Source organism: Aegilops tauschii, chromosome 1, assembly GCF_002575655.3.
Source record: "Aegilops tauschii subsp. strangulata cultivar AL8/78 chromosome 1, Aet v6.0, whole genome shotgun sequence".
NCBI classification, from domain to species: Eukaryota; Viridiplantae; Streptophyta; class Magnoliopsida; order Poales; family Poaceae; genus Aegilops; species Aegilops tauschii.
The window spans coordinates 138,282,879-138,298,829 of NC_053035.3; the positions used below are offsets into that span (position 1 = coordinate 138,282,879).

The 15,951-nt window shown below is 47.9% G+C and overlaps 1 long non-coding RNA gene across 1 annotated transcript; it reads left to right on the plus strand.

Moving 5' to 3' along the window:
- The first annotated feature begins 7,629 nt into the window (after window positions 1–7,629).
- On the plus strand, window positions 7,630–9,026 carry LOC109752791 (uncharacterized). Its single transcript, XR_012204132.1, has 4 exons — window positions 7,630–8,070; window positions 8,314–8,445; window positions 8,534–8,645; window positions 8,754–9,026. It is a non-coding gene; the product is annotated as an uncharacterized lncRNA (long non-coding RNA).
- Window positions 9,027–15,951: the final 6,925 nt, after the last annotated feature.

The following is a 15,951-nucleotide window of genomic DNA, read 5'->3' on the forward strand; positions in this document are numbered from 1 at the left end:
TGATCTCCATCGTAGCATCGTTGTCGTCTCGCCAACTATTTCTTCTATGACTATCGCTACCGCTTAGTGATAAAGTAAAACAATTACATGGCGATTGCATTGCATACAATAAAGCGACAACCATATGGCTCCTACCAGTTGCCGATAACTCGGTTACAAAACATGATCATCTCATACAATAAAATTTAGCATCATGTCTTGACCATATCACATCACAACATGCCCTGCAAAAACAAGTTAGACGTCCTCTACTTTGTTGTTGCAAGTTTTACGTGGCTGCTACGGGCTTAGCAAGAACCGTTCTTACCTACGCATCAAAACCACAACGATAGTTTGTCAAGTTGGTGTTGTTTTAACCTTCGCAAGGACCAGGCGTAGCCACACTTGGTTCAACTAAAGTGAGAGAGACAGACACCCGCCAGTCACCTTTAAGCAACGAGTGCTCGCAACGGTGAAACCAGTCTCGCGTAAGCGTACGCGTAATGTCGGTTCGGGCTGCTTCATCTCACAATACCGCTGAACCAAAATATGACATGCTGGTAAGCAGTATGACTTATATCGCCCACAACTCACTTGTGTTCTACTCGTGCATATAACATCAACGCATAAAACCAAGCTCGGATGCCACTGTTGGGGAACGTAGTAATTTCAAAAAAATTCCTACGCACACGCAAGATCATGGTGATGCATAGCAACGAGAGGGGAGAGTGTTGTCCACGTACCCTCGTAGACCGAAAGCGGAAGCGTTAACACAACGCGGTTGATGTAGTCGTACATCTTCACGATCCGACCGATCAAGTACCGAACGCACGGCACCTCCGAGTTCAGCACACGTTCAGTTCGATGACGTCCCTCGAACTCTGATCCAGCCGAGTGTTGAGGGAGAGTTTCGTCAGCACGACGGCATGGTGATGATGATGATGTTCTACTGACGCAGGGCTTCGCCTAAGCACTGCTACGATATTATCGAGGTGTAATATGGTGGTGGGGGGCACCGCACACGGCTAAAAGATCGTTGATCAATTGTGTGTCTTTGGGATGCCCCCCTGCCCCCGTATATAAAGGAGCAAGGGGGAGGCCGCCGGCCAAGGAGGTGGGCGCGCCAAGGGGGGAGTCCTACTCCCACCAGGAGTAGGACTCCTCCTTTCCTTGTTGGAGTAGGAAAAGGGAAGGGAGAAGGAGAAAGAAGGAAGGGGGCGCCCCCCTTCCTAGTCCAATTCGGACTAGTCCAAGGGGAGGGGTGCGGCCACCCTTTGGGGCCTTTCTCTCCTTTCCCGTATGGCCTATTAAGCCCCAATACGAATTCCCGTAACTCTCCGGTACTCCGAAAAATACCCGAATCACTCGGAACCTTTCCGAAGTCCGAATATAGTTGTCCAATATATCGATCTTTACGTCTCGACCATTTCGAGACTCCTCGTCAAGTCCCTGATCTCATCCGGGACTCCGAACTCCTTCGGTATATCAAAACACATAAACTCATAATATAACCGTCATCGTGACGTTAAGCGTGCGGACCCTACGGGTTCGAGAACTATGTAGACATGACCGAGACACCTCTCCGGTCAATAACCAATAGCGGAACCTGGATGCTCATATTGGCTCCCACATATTCTACGAAGATCTTTATCGGTCAGACCGCATAACAACATACGTTGTTCCCTTTGTCATCGGTATGTTACTTGCCCGAGATTCGATCGTCGGTATCTCGATACCTAGTTCAATCTCGTTACCGGCAAGTCTCTTTACTCGTTCCGTAATACATCATCCCGCAACTAACTCATTAGTTACAATGCTTGCAAGGCTTATAGTGATGTGCATTACTGAGTGGGCCCAGAGATACCTCTCCGACAATCGGAGTGACAAATCCTAATCTCGAAATACGCCAACCAACAAGTACCTTTGGAGACACCTGTAGAGCACCTTTATAATCACCCAGTTACGTTGTGACGTTTGGTAGCACACAAAGTGTTCCTCCGGTAAACGGGAGTTGCATAATCTCATAGTCATAGGAACATGTATAAGTCATGAAGAAAGCAATAGCAACATACTAAACGATCGAGTGCTAAGCTAACGGAATGGGTCAAGTCAATCACATCATTCTCCTAATGATGTGATCTCGTTAATCAAATGACAACCCATGTCAATGGCTAGGAAACTTAACCATCTTTGATCAACGAGCTAGTCAAGTAGAGGCATACTAGTGACACTCTATTTGTCTATGTATTCACACATGTATCAAGTTTCCAGTTAATACAATTCTAGCATGAATAATAAACATTTATCATGATATAAGGAAATAAATAATAACTTTATTATTGCCTCTAGGGCATATTTCCTTCACAAACAAGGTTTAATATCGTCGTCTCTCTACTATAGGCAAGTCACTCAGATTTACCATCCCATATGGCAAGGCGAATAATAAGAGTAAGTCGGTATGGTGATCAATCCATCCCGCACCCAAATCATTACCTTGTATATGGTTTAGCGAATCTCGTATTCTAACACTCGGTCATCCTCACAAGCATTGCAGAATTTTCTCTTGTCGACGAACTAGGTTCGGATAAATCCATTAATTCTGCAAGCCAAACAAACATCTATCATTTCTTCACAACTCTCAGGTTTTGCGTTACTCCTATAAGGTCATCTGCCGATAAACGTAACTTCTTCCAGGGTTTTTCCTTCAGCAAGAATGTGCTTGCTTCTTGGCAGGTCCTGGGGCCTATGTGTTATGGCCCATCTCATCACTTGTTACCCATTTCCTTCCTTTGTGTCCGGGCAACTTGTTCGTAACCGTCCATCTGTCGGCAGCCCAGAAGATCCAGACGAGGAGGACGTGGAGGTGGATCCACCCTTGTTGCTGGCGTGGTTGTAGATGGTGGTACAACAGGGGAAGGGCAACAAACCCGACGACGCCTAGGTTCCTTCCTTCCCAGGATCTTCGACGCTCGTCCTTGGTTTTATCTCTTGTGTAAGAAGGCGAGGCACATCGTGCCTTAGAACAGATTGTTCGGCATAATCGAATGTACACGCCATCCCATGCTCCTTTTTAAATTAAGTATTATGTTCCGGAATATCAGTGTTTTGTACATGCCGGTCTGTGCTCCTTTTTAAATTAAGTATTATGTTCCGGGTATATCCGTGTTCCCCTTATGTGTTTCTGTTCCCCTGTTTGGAGCTTAACTCGTTAGGGAGGGAAGCGGGACTCGGCAAGCGGTTCACGCAGGAAAGATCCCGGTAAGATTTCCATCGCGGTAGGCGCAACACACTGCTGTGACTTTGCCTCGCGGGGTGATATGAAGAGGCCTGGCGGCCTGGGGAAGGCAGTTCATACGGGGTAGGACCCGAGAAGGTTCCCCTGGCGGCAGGTGAGGTACGCTTCTGTGACTCCATTGTAGGGGGCAACACCAAGGCCATAACGCTTGGAAAGCAGCTCGTACGGGATTGGTCTTGACAGCTTTTTCGTCGCAGGGGACATGACACTCTACTGTAGCTCTACTGCATGGGAGAGAAGCAGGGGCCTGGCGGTCGGAGTAAAGAGGTTCGTGCGGGACAGGACCCGAGAACGTTTCCATCTTGCAGGCGGGGCATGGTGTTACGACTCTGCCACAGGGGCAGAGGAGCAGGGGCCCAACAGCCTGAGGAAAGAGGTTCACGCGGGAGAGGTCCCAGGAACTTATCCATCGCGATGGGCGCGACACACCCTGCTGTCCCAGTTTTTGCCATGACTGTTAGGAGGGGGGAGAACGAAGAGATTGTTCGGGAACACAGTATTTCAAAATTTTTACCTACGATCATGCAAGATCTATCTAGGAGATGCATGGCAACGAGACGGAAGAGTGTGTCTACGTACCCTCGTAGACCGAAAGCGGAAGCGTTTCGTAACACGGTTGATGTAGTCGAACGTCTTCGCGATCCAACCAATCCAAGTACCGAACATACGGCACCTCCGTGTTCAGCACACGTTCAGCACGATGACGTCCCTCGAGCTCTTGATCCAATTGAGGTCGAGGGAGAGTTCCGTCAGCACGACGACGTGGCGACGGTGATGATGAAGTTACCAACGCAGGGCTTTGCCTAAGCACTACGACGATATGGCTGAGGTGTGTAACTGTGGAGGGGGGCACCGCACACGGCTAAGACAAATCTTGGAGTGCCTTTGGGGTGCCCCTGCCCACGTATATAAAGGAGGGAGGGAGAGAGGCCGGCCCTTCTAGGGGCGCGCCAAGTGTGGGGAGTCCTACTAGGACTCCCAAGTCCTAGTAGGATTCCCTTTCCTTTTTGGAGTAGGAAAGAAGGAAAGGAGGGAGGGAGAGAGAGAGAGAGAGAGAGTAGGAAAAGGCAAGGGGGGCGCCGCCCCCTTCCCCTAGTCCAATTCGGACCCATGGGGGGGCATGCCACCTCCCCTTGGCCTGCCTCCTCTTTTCCCGTATGGCCCAATAAGGCCCATTACTTCTCCCGGTGAATTCACGTAACTCCCAGGTACTCCGAAAAACACCCGAATCACTCGGAACCTTTCCGATGTCCGAATATAGCCTTCCAATATATGAATCTTTACCTCTCGACCATTTCGAGACTCCTCGTCATGTCCGTGATCTCATCCGGGACTCTGAACAAACTTCGGTCATCAAATCACATAACTCATAATACAAATCGTCATTGAACGTTAAGCGTGCGGACCCTACGGGTTCGAGAACTATGTACACATGCCGAGACACATCTCCGGTCAATAACCAATAGCGGAACCTAGATGCTCATATTGGCTCCTACATATTCTACGAAGATCTTTATCGGTCAAACCGCATAACAACTTACGTTATTCCCTTTGTCATTGGTATGTTACTTGCCTGAGATTCGATCGTCGGTATCATCATACCTAGTTCAATCTCGTTACCGGCAAGTCTCTTTACTCGTTCCGTAATGCATCATCCCGTAACTAACTCATTAGTCACATTGCTTGCAAGGCTTATAGTGATGTGCATTACCGAGAGGGCCCAGAGATAGCTCTCTGAAACACGGAGTGACAAATCCTAACCTTGATCTATGCCAACTCAACAGACACCTTCGGAGACACCTATAGAGCATCTTTATAATCACCTAGTTACGTTGTGACATTTGATAGCACACAAGGTGTTCCTCCGGTATTCGGGAGTTGCATAATCTTATAGTTAGAGGAATATGTATAAGTCATGAAGAAAGCAATAGCAATAAAACTAAACGATCATTATACTAAGCTAACGGATGGGTCTTGTCCATCACATCATTCTCTAATGATGTGATCCCGCTAATTAAATGACAACACATGTCTATGGTCAGGAAACTTAACCATCTTTGATTAACGAGCTAGTCAAGTAGAGGCATACTGGGGACACTCTGTTTTGTCTATGTATTCACACATGTACTAAGTTTTCGGTTAATACAATTCTAGCATGAATAATAAACATTTATCATGATATAAGTTAATATAAATAACAAATTTATTATTGCCTCTACGACATATCTCCTTCAGTCTCCCACTTGCACTAGAGTCAATAATCTAGTTCACATCACCATGTGATTTAACACCAATAGTTCATATCACCATGTGATTAACACCCTATAGTTCACATCTCCATGTGACCAATACCTAAAGGGTTTACTAGAGTCAATAATTTAGTCCACATCGCCATGTGATTAACACCCAAAGAGTACTAAGGTGTGATCATATTTTGCTTGTGAAAGAAGTTTAGTCAACGGGTCTGTCACATTCAGAGCCGTATGTATTTTGCAAATTTTTTATATCTACAATGCTCGACACGAAGCTACTCTAACTAATTGCTCCCATTTTCAATATGTATCCAGATTGAGACTTAGAGTCATCCGGATCAGTGTTAAAGCTTGCATCGACGTAACCCTTTACGATAAACTTTTTGTCACCTCGAGAAACATATCCTTATTCCACTAAGGATAATTTTGACCGCTATCCAGTGATCCACTCCTGGACCACTATTGTACCCTCTTGTCAAACTCATGGTGAGGTACATAATAGGTCTGATACACAACATAGCATACTTTATAGAACCTATGACTGAGGCATAGGGAATGACTTTCATTCTCTTTCTATTTTCTGCCGTGGTCGGGTTTGAGTCTTACTCAACTTCACACCTTGCAACATAGGCAAGAACTCCTTCTTTGACTTTTTCATTTTGAACTACTTCAAAATCTTGTCAAGGTATGTACTTATTGAAAAATCTTATCAAGCGTCTTGATCTATCTCTATAGATCTTGATGCTCAATATGTAAGCAGATTCATCGAGGTCTTTCTTTGAAAATCTCCTTTCAAACACTCCTTTATGCTTTTCAGAAAAATTCTACATCATTTCTGATCAACAATATGTCATTCACATATACTTATCAGAAAGGCTGTAGTGCTCCCACTCACTTTCTTGTAAATACAGGCTTCACCACAAGTCTTTATAAAACTATATGCTTTGATAAACTCATCAAAGCGTATATTCCAACTCCGAGATGCTTGCACCAATCCATAGATAGATCGCTGAAGCTTGCACACTTTGTTAGCACCTTTAGGATTGAGAAAACCTTCTGGTTGCATCATATACAACCCTTCTTTAATAAATCCATTAAGGAATACCGTTTTGACATCCATTTGCCAGATTTCATGAAATGCGGCAATTGCTAACATGATTTGGACAGACTTTTAAGCATCGATACGAGAAAATCTCATCATAGTCAACACCTTGAACTTGTCGAAAACCTTTTGTGACAATTCGAGCTTTGTAGATAGTACATTACTATCAGCGTTCGTCTTCCTCTTGAAGATCCATTTATTCTCAATGGCTTGCCGATCATCGGGCAAGTCAATCAAAGTTCATACTTTGTTCTCATACATGGATCCCATCTCAGATTTCATGGTCTCAAGCCATTTCATGGAATCTGGGCTCATCATCGCTTTCTCATAGTTCGTAGGTTCGTCATGGTCTAGTAACATGACGTCCAGAACAGGATTACCGTACCACTCTGGCGTGGACCATACTCTGGTTGACCTACGAGGTTCGGTAGTAACTTGATCTGAAGTTTCATGATCATCTCTATTCCTAATGTCTGAGTTGGTGAATAGTCTCCACGGTTTATTTTCGCTGTTTTTTATCTCACCTCCCACCACCCCTTTTCTACCGGTTTATTTTCCTTTTTACTCTTTCCTTGTAAACCAACACTTTTCTTCTAAGGCATAAAAGATCACAGATCAAACTTTCCTAACTTAGCAAAATCAACCGATCACTTTCATCAATGCACTTTGCTTTAGGAAATAAAATAACAAATTTTAAGGAAACAAATAACCGAATTTAATGAAAAAGCATATTGACCGATATATATTTAAACCTTCCTTCTTCAAATAAAACCAATCAACAGTTATGAACATAATCATGACTTACCTTTTCTTCATCCTTCCGGTCCATCTTCGAATCTTTATTCTCTTCTCTTCTACTTCTCTACTTACTTTAAAAAAAGCAAGGTTCCGGTCGCCCGAATCATGAATCCCTCCACCCACTCGATCGCATTCTCTCCCACGTTGGTTTTCCGCTTGAAAAAATTATGTACGTGAGTGGACGCGATCACGTTCTCTCTCTCGCTCCCGAAAGAACCCACACCAACCGGCTCCCCTGGCCCTACCCCTCCCGATCTGGTCGATGCCACAATCTCGCCACCGAATCCGGCGTTGCCCACCTCCTCTTCCAATCTTGTGAGCTGCAGTCCGCCACCACCGATGCCGCTCGGTTACCGTCCGGAACTTGCCACTTGCGATGGTCCGAGGCCGCCGAAGCCGGCGACTTCGAAGCATCCGCCCGGAGCTACTTCGCCCTCGACGTTGAGGAGGGAGTGGGCCTAAGCTCCTGGTCTCCCAGGGCCCGCCGCCGCTGGGCTCATACATGGCGCCGATCCGGTCACCGGCCACTGCTCCCTCTCAGTTCGTGCTCCCTCCTACCTCACCTTCCCCTGTTTTTGTTCCGCAGGTTCTTGAGGCCAGGTGCGGGCGTGCACCAACTAGCGACTCGGAGAGGAGCTTTGGCGGTAAGGACCATACAGCTTAGTTTCTCCTGGGATCACGTTCTCCGAACGTCCATTGAGTTTCCGAGCAAAGTCTCTGCCTCCAAGTTCAATCATCTACACATCCACGTAATAAGACAACTGTGTAACAATTATCCAGCGTAGTTGAGAATAAGAGAATACACAAGATCAATTTATTTTCATGGGTAGGAAGTAACAATCAATCTCGAAAAAAAGTAAAGTAATGATCAATTCCTCAAAATGCAGGCCGAGGCGGGGAGCTTGTACATGTGTTCCTGGAGGCTGTACTAATGAAGGAAGACAAGCAAGTCGTCGATTGCTGCAATTGGGCGGTAGGGAAGATCGGAGTCAACCAGTGTGACGGTTGTCAAGGCAACAGTAACCTTCTAAAGGACCTTCTATAGTCTCCTGCCAACGCCGGATTAGATCGAGGTCGCGGTTGATTTGGTGAATTGCGCGTACCTAGGGCTGAACCGAGAACGCTGGGAGGGATCGCCTCATGACGCTCGGAGAACTCGTCACACTCGGCAGCCCCAAGCAGCGGCCCAAAACATCTTCAAGTTCAATGGATCAAGAAGGTATAGCAATAGTACTGTCACACCTGTATACAACTACTTACAGGTCAATCATGTGGTGGAACTATTTTAAATTGCGGTTTTGCCAGAACTGATGCTAAGTCATGGCAGGTTGTTCCTGTTGCTGATGTGTGCTGGTTATAACTTGGATTCCATGGATGATGATGAGATTCTGGCGGTAGTGTTTTCATCTGATATCTTTGATATTTTATTTACTGAATAACCTTCCTAGAATCACATAAGCATATCGCCTTATCATGTCATAGTGCAGCTGAACCTGAGCGTAATTGCAGGCTATAGCTCTTTATTATCTATATATATTGAATGACTGAATGGTGACACTATATTGAACTCGTCAATTCTTCACCACATTGTTTGTTTTGATATTCTATATTACCTGCATAGATTCGGAAGTTACTTTAATATCTTGGGTGGCCTAATACTTCCTATATGGAGAATAGTACAAGAGCAATAACTAATTAAATTTGTGTTTTCTTAGATCTTCGCATTCTCTTGCTGCGTGTAGCTGTCTCAGTTCATATATACCTAGCTACATTTTACGTCATATAGGATGCAGTTTAGGTTAGTAAAAGGAGACCTTATAGTCCAAGACAATATTTTCTAAATTCTAGCCAACTTTGCTGCTAATGAGAATCATCAACAAGTTGCATTTTTCCTTATCTATACTCCTAATGGGGGAGCCCGTACGTCGTTTCGTTTGTACGCATCCCCTATCAATCGAAGCACACCTCCCTCACCGATCCCCCTCCCACGGATTCTGTTTTTTTATTTGTTGATTTCTTTCCTAACGTTCCCATCTGAATCGATCCTCCCTCTCCAATTTTCTACTACAAATCATAACTTTCGTTGTACGCACCGCACCCCACCGCCACTGGCCGATCTGCCCGGTGGTGGCAAACTTATACCCTCCTGGTCCTCTCGTTCCTCTCTCTCGAAACATTGACAATGGGCGAAGTCATTGTTGGCGGCGGCGGCGGCGAATCAGGTAGAGCCCCCCACTCTCCCCAGGCATGCCCCTCTCACCCCCTCACTCGAGCTGCAAGACCCCATGGGGGCGGAGGCATGAAGGCGCGGGCATTGGTGCGCTGGTGTGGCGGTCTGGCGGTGGCCGGAGGACACGCCCATCCTCTTCTGAAGCAGCAGAAGGCAACTGAGTTGGCACCGGAGCAAGAAAGCGGAGCGGATCAAGCACCCGGGGTCGCCTGAGGCGGCTCGATGCACCTCCAAGTGTGTCAGCAGCTGCATCCTCGGCGGAGCTGGCACGCCCGACATCATCAAGCCCTTTAACGTCCGAAGGCAATTAGACCAAAGGATGAGTCATCGATGGATGGATTAGATATATGTCCAGCCATTCATTATCCCCATGCGTTCTAGCTGATCAACTACTATATTTGACTGACGACATATAAATATTTTTTGATGGAATTGCACATCCAGACCCCTCATGGTGTTCAAGGATGGTTTATGCACCTAGCAGTACTGGTATGTACGTGATGCAGAGCAGTTCGGACCATGGAATTCTTCTACTCGATTCAAAACAAAATGAGCGTAATGTCTCTATCTGTACTTACAGTTTATTCATCCAAATAGATTTGCAAACAACTTGCTTTTCCAGCATGGTCATTTCTTGTTGGCATTAGAAGATATCTGTAGCGACCAGACCTCAAACAGTCTAGTCTTTGTGCATCAGTGTCATCCCTTGTGACGCCCTCGATTCAATCGTACACTAATCATACACGCAAATGTGTACGATCAAGATCAATGACTCACGGGAAGATATCACAACACAACTCTAAACACAAATTAAAATAATACAAGCTTTATATTACAAAGCCAGGGGCCTCGAGGGCTCGAATACATGAGCTCGATTACACAAGAGTCAGCGGAAGCAACAATATCTGAGTACAGACATAAGTTGAACAGGGATGCCTTAAGAAGGCTAGCACAAAAAGCAACACGATCGAAGAGGCAAGGCCTCCTGCCTGGGAGCCTCCTAACTACTCCTAGTCGGCGGCGGCCTCCACGTAGTAGTAAGCATCGGCGGTGGCATCTGGCTCCTGGGCTCCGACATCTGGTTGCGTCAACCGGAAAGAAGAAGAAAGGGGGAAAAGGGGGAGCAAAGCAACCGTGAGTACTCATCCAAAGTACTCGCAAGTAAGGATCTACACTACATATGCAACAATATCAAAGGAAGGTTGTATATGTGGACGGGGCTGCAGCAATGCCAGAATAGAGAGAAGGCCTAGTCCTATCGAAGACTAGCATCTTCTGGAAACCACCATCTTGCAGCAACAGGAGGGAGTAGAGTAGCATAAAGTAAAGTAGTAGAAGTGTTATCAACCTCGGCCAGAGATCCTTTCTGAACTCCCTGCAAGAAAGCAATCCCAGAGCCATACTATCCAGTTCCAATTATAATCCAATTCTCATATCCAAGTCTCATCACAAGTATCCAGTTCTAGTTGTATCGATCGGGATACAACTCCAAGTGTCCGTTACCGTAGGACAGGCTATCGATAGATGTTTTCTTCCCTGCAGGGGTGCACCAACTTACCCACCACGCTTGATTAACTCCGGCCGGACACACTTTCCTGGGTCATGCCCGGCCTCGGCCAAACAATACGCCGCAACCCGACCTAGGCTTAATAGAGAGGTCAAGCACGCCGGACTAAACCTATGCCCCCAGGGTTCATGGGCCATCGCCCCGGGAACTCCTGCACGTTGCGTGGGCGGCCGGTGAGCAGACCTAGCTACCTCCTTAAAAAGGTAGGAGCTTACCAGTCCAACCCGGCGCGCGCCGCTCAGTCGCTTGACGTCTATTAAGCTTCGGCTGATGCATACGACGCAGAACGCCCATACTATGCCCACGTGATGGTTAGTGCTATCAGGCCAGAGGCCCCTTGGATCAAATATCCAAATCGTAGTGGATTAGGAACGCGCGGTAACAAGCAGAGACTCACGAAAGATGTGACCCCGTCGCCCCGTCTCGAGGAACTGCGGCAAGGGCTAGGAATGCCCGGCCACCCCTCGTAATTATCTCGCGGGCACCTTCCAGTCAACCCGACTCCACATCACTCGCAATTAAGCTCGCGCGGGTACCCCTCAGGGCCGACCCGTCTCTAGTAATATGGTTCAGTGTAAAGTCATAGTAACCATAGTAACTGTGTGTCCAAACATCAAGGGGAAAACCCGAGGAATCACCCCCGAGGTTCACACTTGAGGGGTTGCACGACAGAGTCGTATCGAAAGTGGTTAAGGCGGAATCACCCTCGATGACCACGACCGGATAGCTACACTACAGGGTTAACATCAGAAGTGCTGTAGAGGTCTCACCCTCGGCACTCGATAGTAACCCAGCAGTGTCGAGCAACTAAGGAGAAAGTGATGTGCGATGCCGGGGCCTGGTCTTCGATCCCGTTGATCGGGTCTTCGATGATGAAGCAGGGGAAACAAGGTCAAGGTGGGGGTCACTGATGGATCACTAACCAACCTATACTAAGCAGTTTAGGATAAGCAGGTAAGATACAATGAGCAGGTTACAAAAGCAGGCTATGCATCAGAATAGGAGCAAACAATAACAGTAGCAAAATCTAATGCAAGCATGAGAGAATGGAATGGGCGATATCGGGATGATCAAAAGGGGGGCTTGCCTGGTTGCTCTGGCAAGGAGGGGTCGTCGTCGACGTAGTCGATCACAGGGGCGGCATCAGTCTCGGGGTCTATCGGAGAGAAGAGGGGGAAGAAATAGTAAATATAAAGCAGACAAAGCATCACAAAGCATAACATGGCAATATGCGGTGACGGGTGTGACCTAACGTAAGGCTACATGATATAGGTGAAGGGGGAATTCAACCGTGAATGTTTTCCCGGTTCCGGACCTGTGTCACACAGATGACCGGAGGGGGAATGTTCCATGTTCAGATAGTTAAGGGCATCTGACTGATGAATGGACCGCGTATTCGGATTCGTTGGATTTTTCTGAGCAACTTTCATATAGAAAACATTTTCATCCGAGTTACGGTTTATTTTCTATGAATTTTCAAAGATTAAACCATTTTCTGGATTTATTTAAATTAACAGAAAAGATAAAATGACGTCAGCATGACGTGTTGATGACGTCAGCAGTCAACAGACTCGCTGACCAGGTCAAACTGACCAGTGGGTCCTACATGTCATAGACAGAGGGCTAACAGTGGGTTATTTTAATTAAACGTGGTTAATTAGCAGCTGGGTCCCACATGTCAGTGACTAGTTAGCTAAACTAAATACTTTTAATTATAAAATCGTTTTAATTAGTTATTTAAGTGGTGGGGCCCGCACGTCAGTGGCTGGGGCCTGCCCACTCAGCACGTTGACTGGGTCGACCCAGTCAACGGGGGCCCCAGGGCCTACGAGGCAGTGACCAGGGGAGTGGCCCCGGTCGGCCACGTCGGCGTTGGCTACCGGAGTTGCTCCGGCGAGCCTCCCGCGGCGGCGCACGTCGGGAGAGGGGTCGGGTTCCGCGCACAGGGGGTTTCCGGGGTCGTAGCTAGATGCGTTCGACGCGGCTCGACGTCGCACGCAAGATGGAGGCGATGGCTTGGGTCGGGAACGACCGGAACGACACCGGCGACGAGCAGAAGCGGCGCCGGAGTTCGGGCTCGAGCGGGTGCGGCGTTAGAGCGCGCGAGCGGCCAAACTAACCAGCTAGGCGGGTGCTGCACGATGCGGTCAAGCTAACGGGCATACGCCCATGACCAATTGGTCACCGGAGACCCGCCGGCGACGAGCTCCGCGGCGCTGCGTTCGGGCGCGCGTGGGGAAAGCAGCTAGGGGGCGCGCGAGAGCGAAAGGACAGGGGGAGGAGGGGGAGAAGCTCACGGCGAGGCTGTAGGGGGACGGCAGCGTGCTCGGGGAGGCTCGTCGGAGGCGTACGGCGACGGCGATCGGCGACGGCCGGGGTTGGGGAGGAGCTCGATCCCGAGGCTGTGGTGGCGTAGGGCTCGATCCCGAGGGCGGAGAGGAAGTTGATGAAGGTGGAGCGGTCGGGCTTGTCGGAGAGGCACTCGGGCTCGGTGGCCGCGCTAAGACACGACCATGGTGGCGGCGACGACGGGTGCCCGTGGAGAAGGAAGAAAGCGGGCGAGGGAGAGGGGAAGAAGTGGATGAGGACGCCAGGGAGTGGGGGGTGAGTGGAGGCGCGGAGGCGCGGAGCCTTATCCCCTCGCCCGGGCGTCGCCGGCGAGGTGGTTGGATGGCGACGGGCGCGCGCGCTGTCCCGCCCGGTCGGAGGACCAGGGAGGGGGCGCGGTGCTGGGAGCTGGGCCGGCTTGTTGTGGTGGGCCGAGGCCCATGGGAAGGCCAGGGGCTGAGGCCCTTCTTCCTTTTTTTCTTTCTTTTTAAACAGTTTTTTTAAAGCTTTTCTGTTTTAGCTATTTTAGGCCACTTAGACATTTAGGAAAAATGTTGGACCACCACCAATATTATCATAAGAATATTGTCCACATGATGAACATTTTAGTTTTCATGTCTGAGCATTTTGAAATTCACTTAGAATTTGAATTTGAATTCAACTGGAATTTTAAAGGAGTGAGAACCAAGGATGAACAAACACATGTTTAGCAAAAATATTAGCTTAACCCCAAGGGTTACTGTAGCATCATTACACCGGGGTGTTACAACTCTCCTCCTCTAAAAGAAATTCTCGTCCCGAGAATTAAGAGGTAGAAGGGAACAGGTCGGGGTATTCAGCCCGGAGGTTATCTTCGCGTTCCCAAGTGGCTTCCTCTTTAGTATGATTCGACCATTGCACCTTGAGGAACTTGGTAACCTTCTGGCGTGTTCAACGTTCAGCTTCTTCAAGAATGCAGATCAGATGCTCTTTGTATGTGAGATCATCTTGAACTTCAATCAATTCCGGATCCACTTCACGTTCCGGATCCTTGAAGCAACGACGAAGTTGCGATACGTGGAAGACGTCATGAACGTGAGAGAACTGAGGTGGCAACTCCAGTTGATAAGCCACCAGTCCACGACGGGCCAGAATGCGGAAAGGACCAATGTAGCGCGGAGCTAGCTTGCCCTTGACTCCGAACCGATGAGTGCCTCTCAAAGGAGTGACACGCAGATAAGCTTGTTCACCAGGTTGATAAGTTGAACCCCAGTGTCTCCGGTCATAGTTGCTCTTCTGGCGGGACTGGGCCGCCTTGAGATTAACCCGGACAATGCGAACCTGCTCTTCAGCTTGTTGAATAATGTCTGGACCAATGAGCGTCCGTTCCCCAGTTTCTGACCAATTCAGAGGGGTTCGGCACTTACGTCCATAGAGCACTTCAAAGGGTGCCATCTTCAAGCTGGCTTGATAGCTGTTGTTATAAGAGAACTCCGCATAAGGGAGAGATTCTTCCCACTTCTTGCCGAAAGAAATAACACAAGCCCGAAGCATGTCTTCAAGAATTTGATTGACTCGCTCGACTTGGCCTTGGGATTGGGGATGATAAGCAGTGCTCCAGGTAATATGAGTTCCCATTGCCTCTTGGAAACTATCCCAGAACTTTGAAGTGAATATACTGCCGCGATCTGAACTGATCTCCTTCGGAATGCCGTGGAGTGACACAATTCTGGAGATATACAAGTTTGCTAATTGACTAGCAGTGATAGTCTCCTTGACTGGCAGAAAGTGAGCAACCTTCGAGAATTGGTCGATGACGACAAAGATAGCATCGTTACCTTTCTGAGACTTGGGAAGGCTAGTGACAAAGTCCATTTGGATCTTATCCCACTTCCATTCAGGAATCGGAAGTGGTTGTAGAAGTCCAGCCGGTTTCTGATGTGCTGCTTTGACGCGACGACAAACGTCACATTCTTCAATATATCGAGCAATGTCTTGCTTCATATTAGACCACCAGTACTTCTGACGGATGTCTAGATACATCTTGGTACTTCCCGGATGAATAGAGAGAGGGGTGTCATGCGCTTCTTTCATCACCTTCTCTGTCATAAGCTCGAACCGGGGCACTACAATGCGATCTCTGAAGTATAAGGTTCCATCTTCACCAAGTGAGAAATCTCTGGATTTCTCTAATGCAAGATCCTTTTTCATCAGATCAACATGTGCATCTTTGGCTTGAGCAGACTTGATTGCTTTCAGAAGAGTTGGTTCCAAGACAAGGTTATTCAGAGAACCCCGTGGAACTAGTTGAAGGTTCAGCTTGCATAGCTCTTCATAAAGGCGGGGCTGAGCTTTGAAGACCATGTGATTGTTGCAATAAGACTTACGACTCAGGGCATCGGCCATTACATTAGCCTTGCC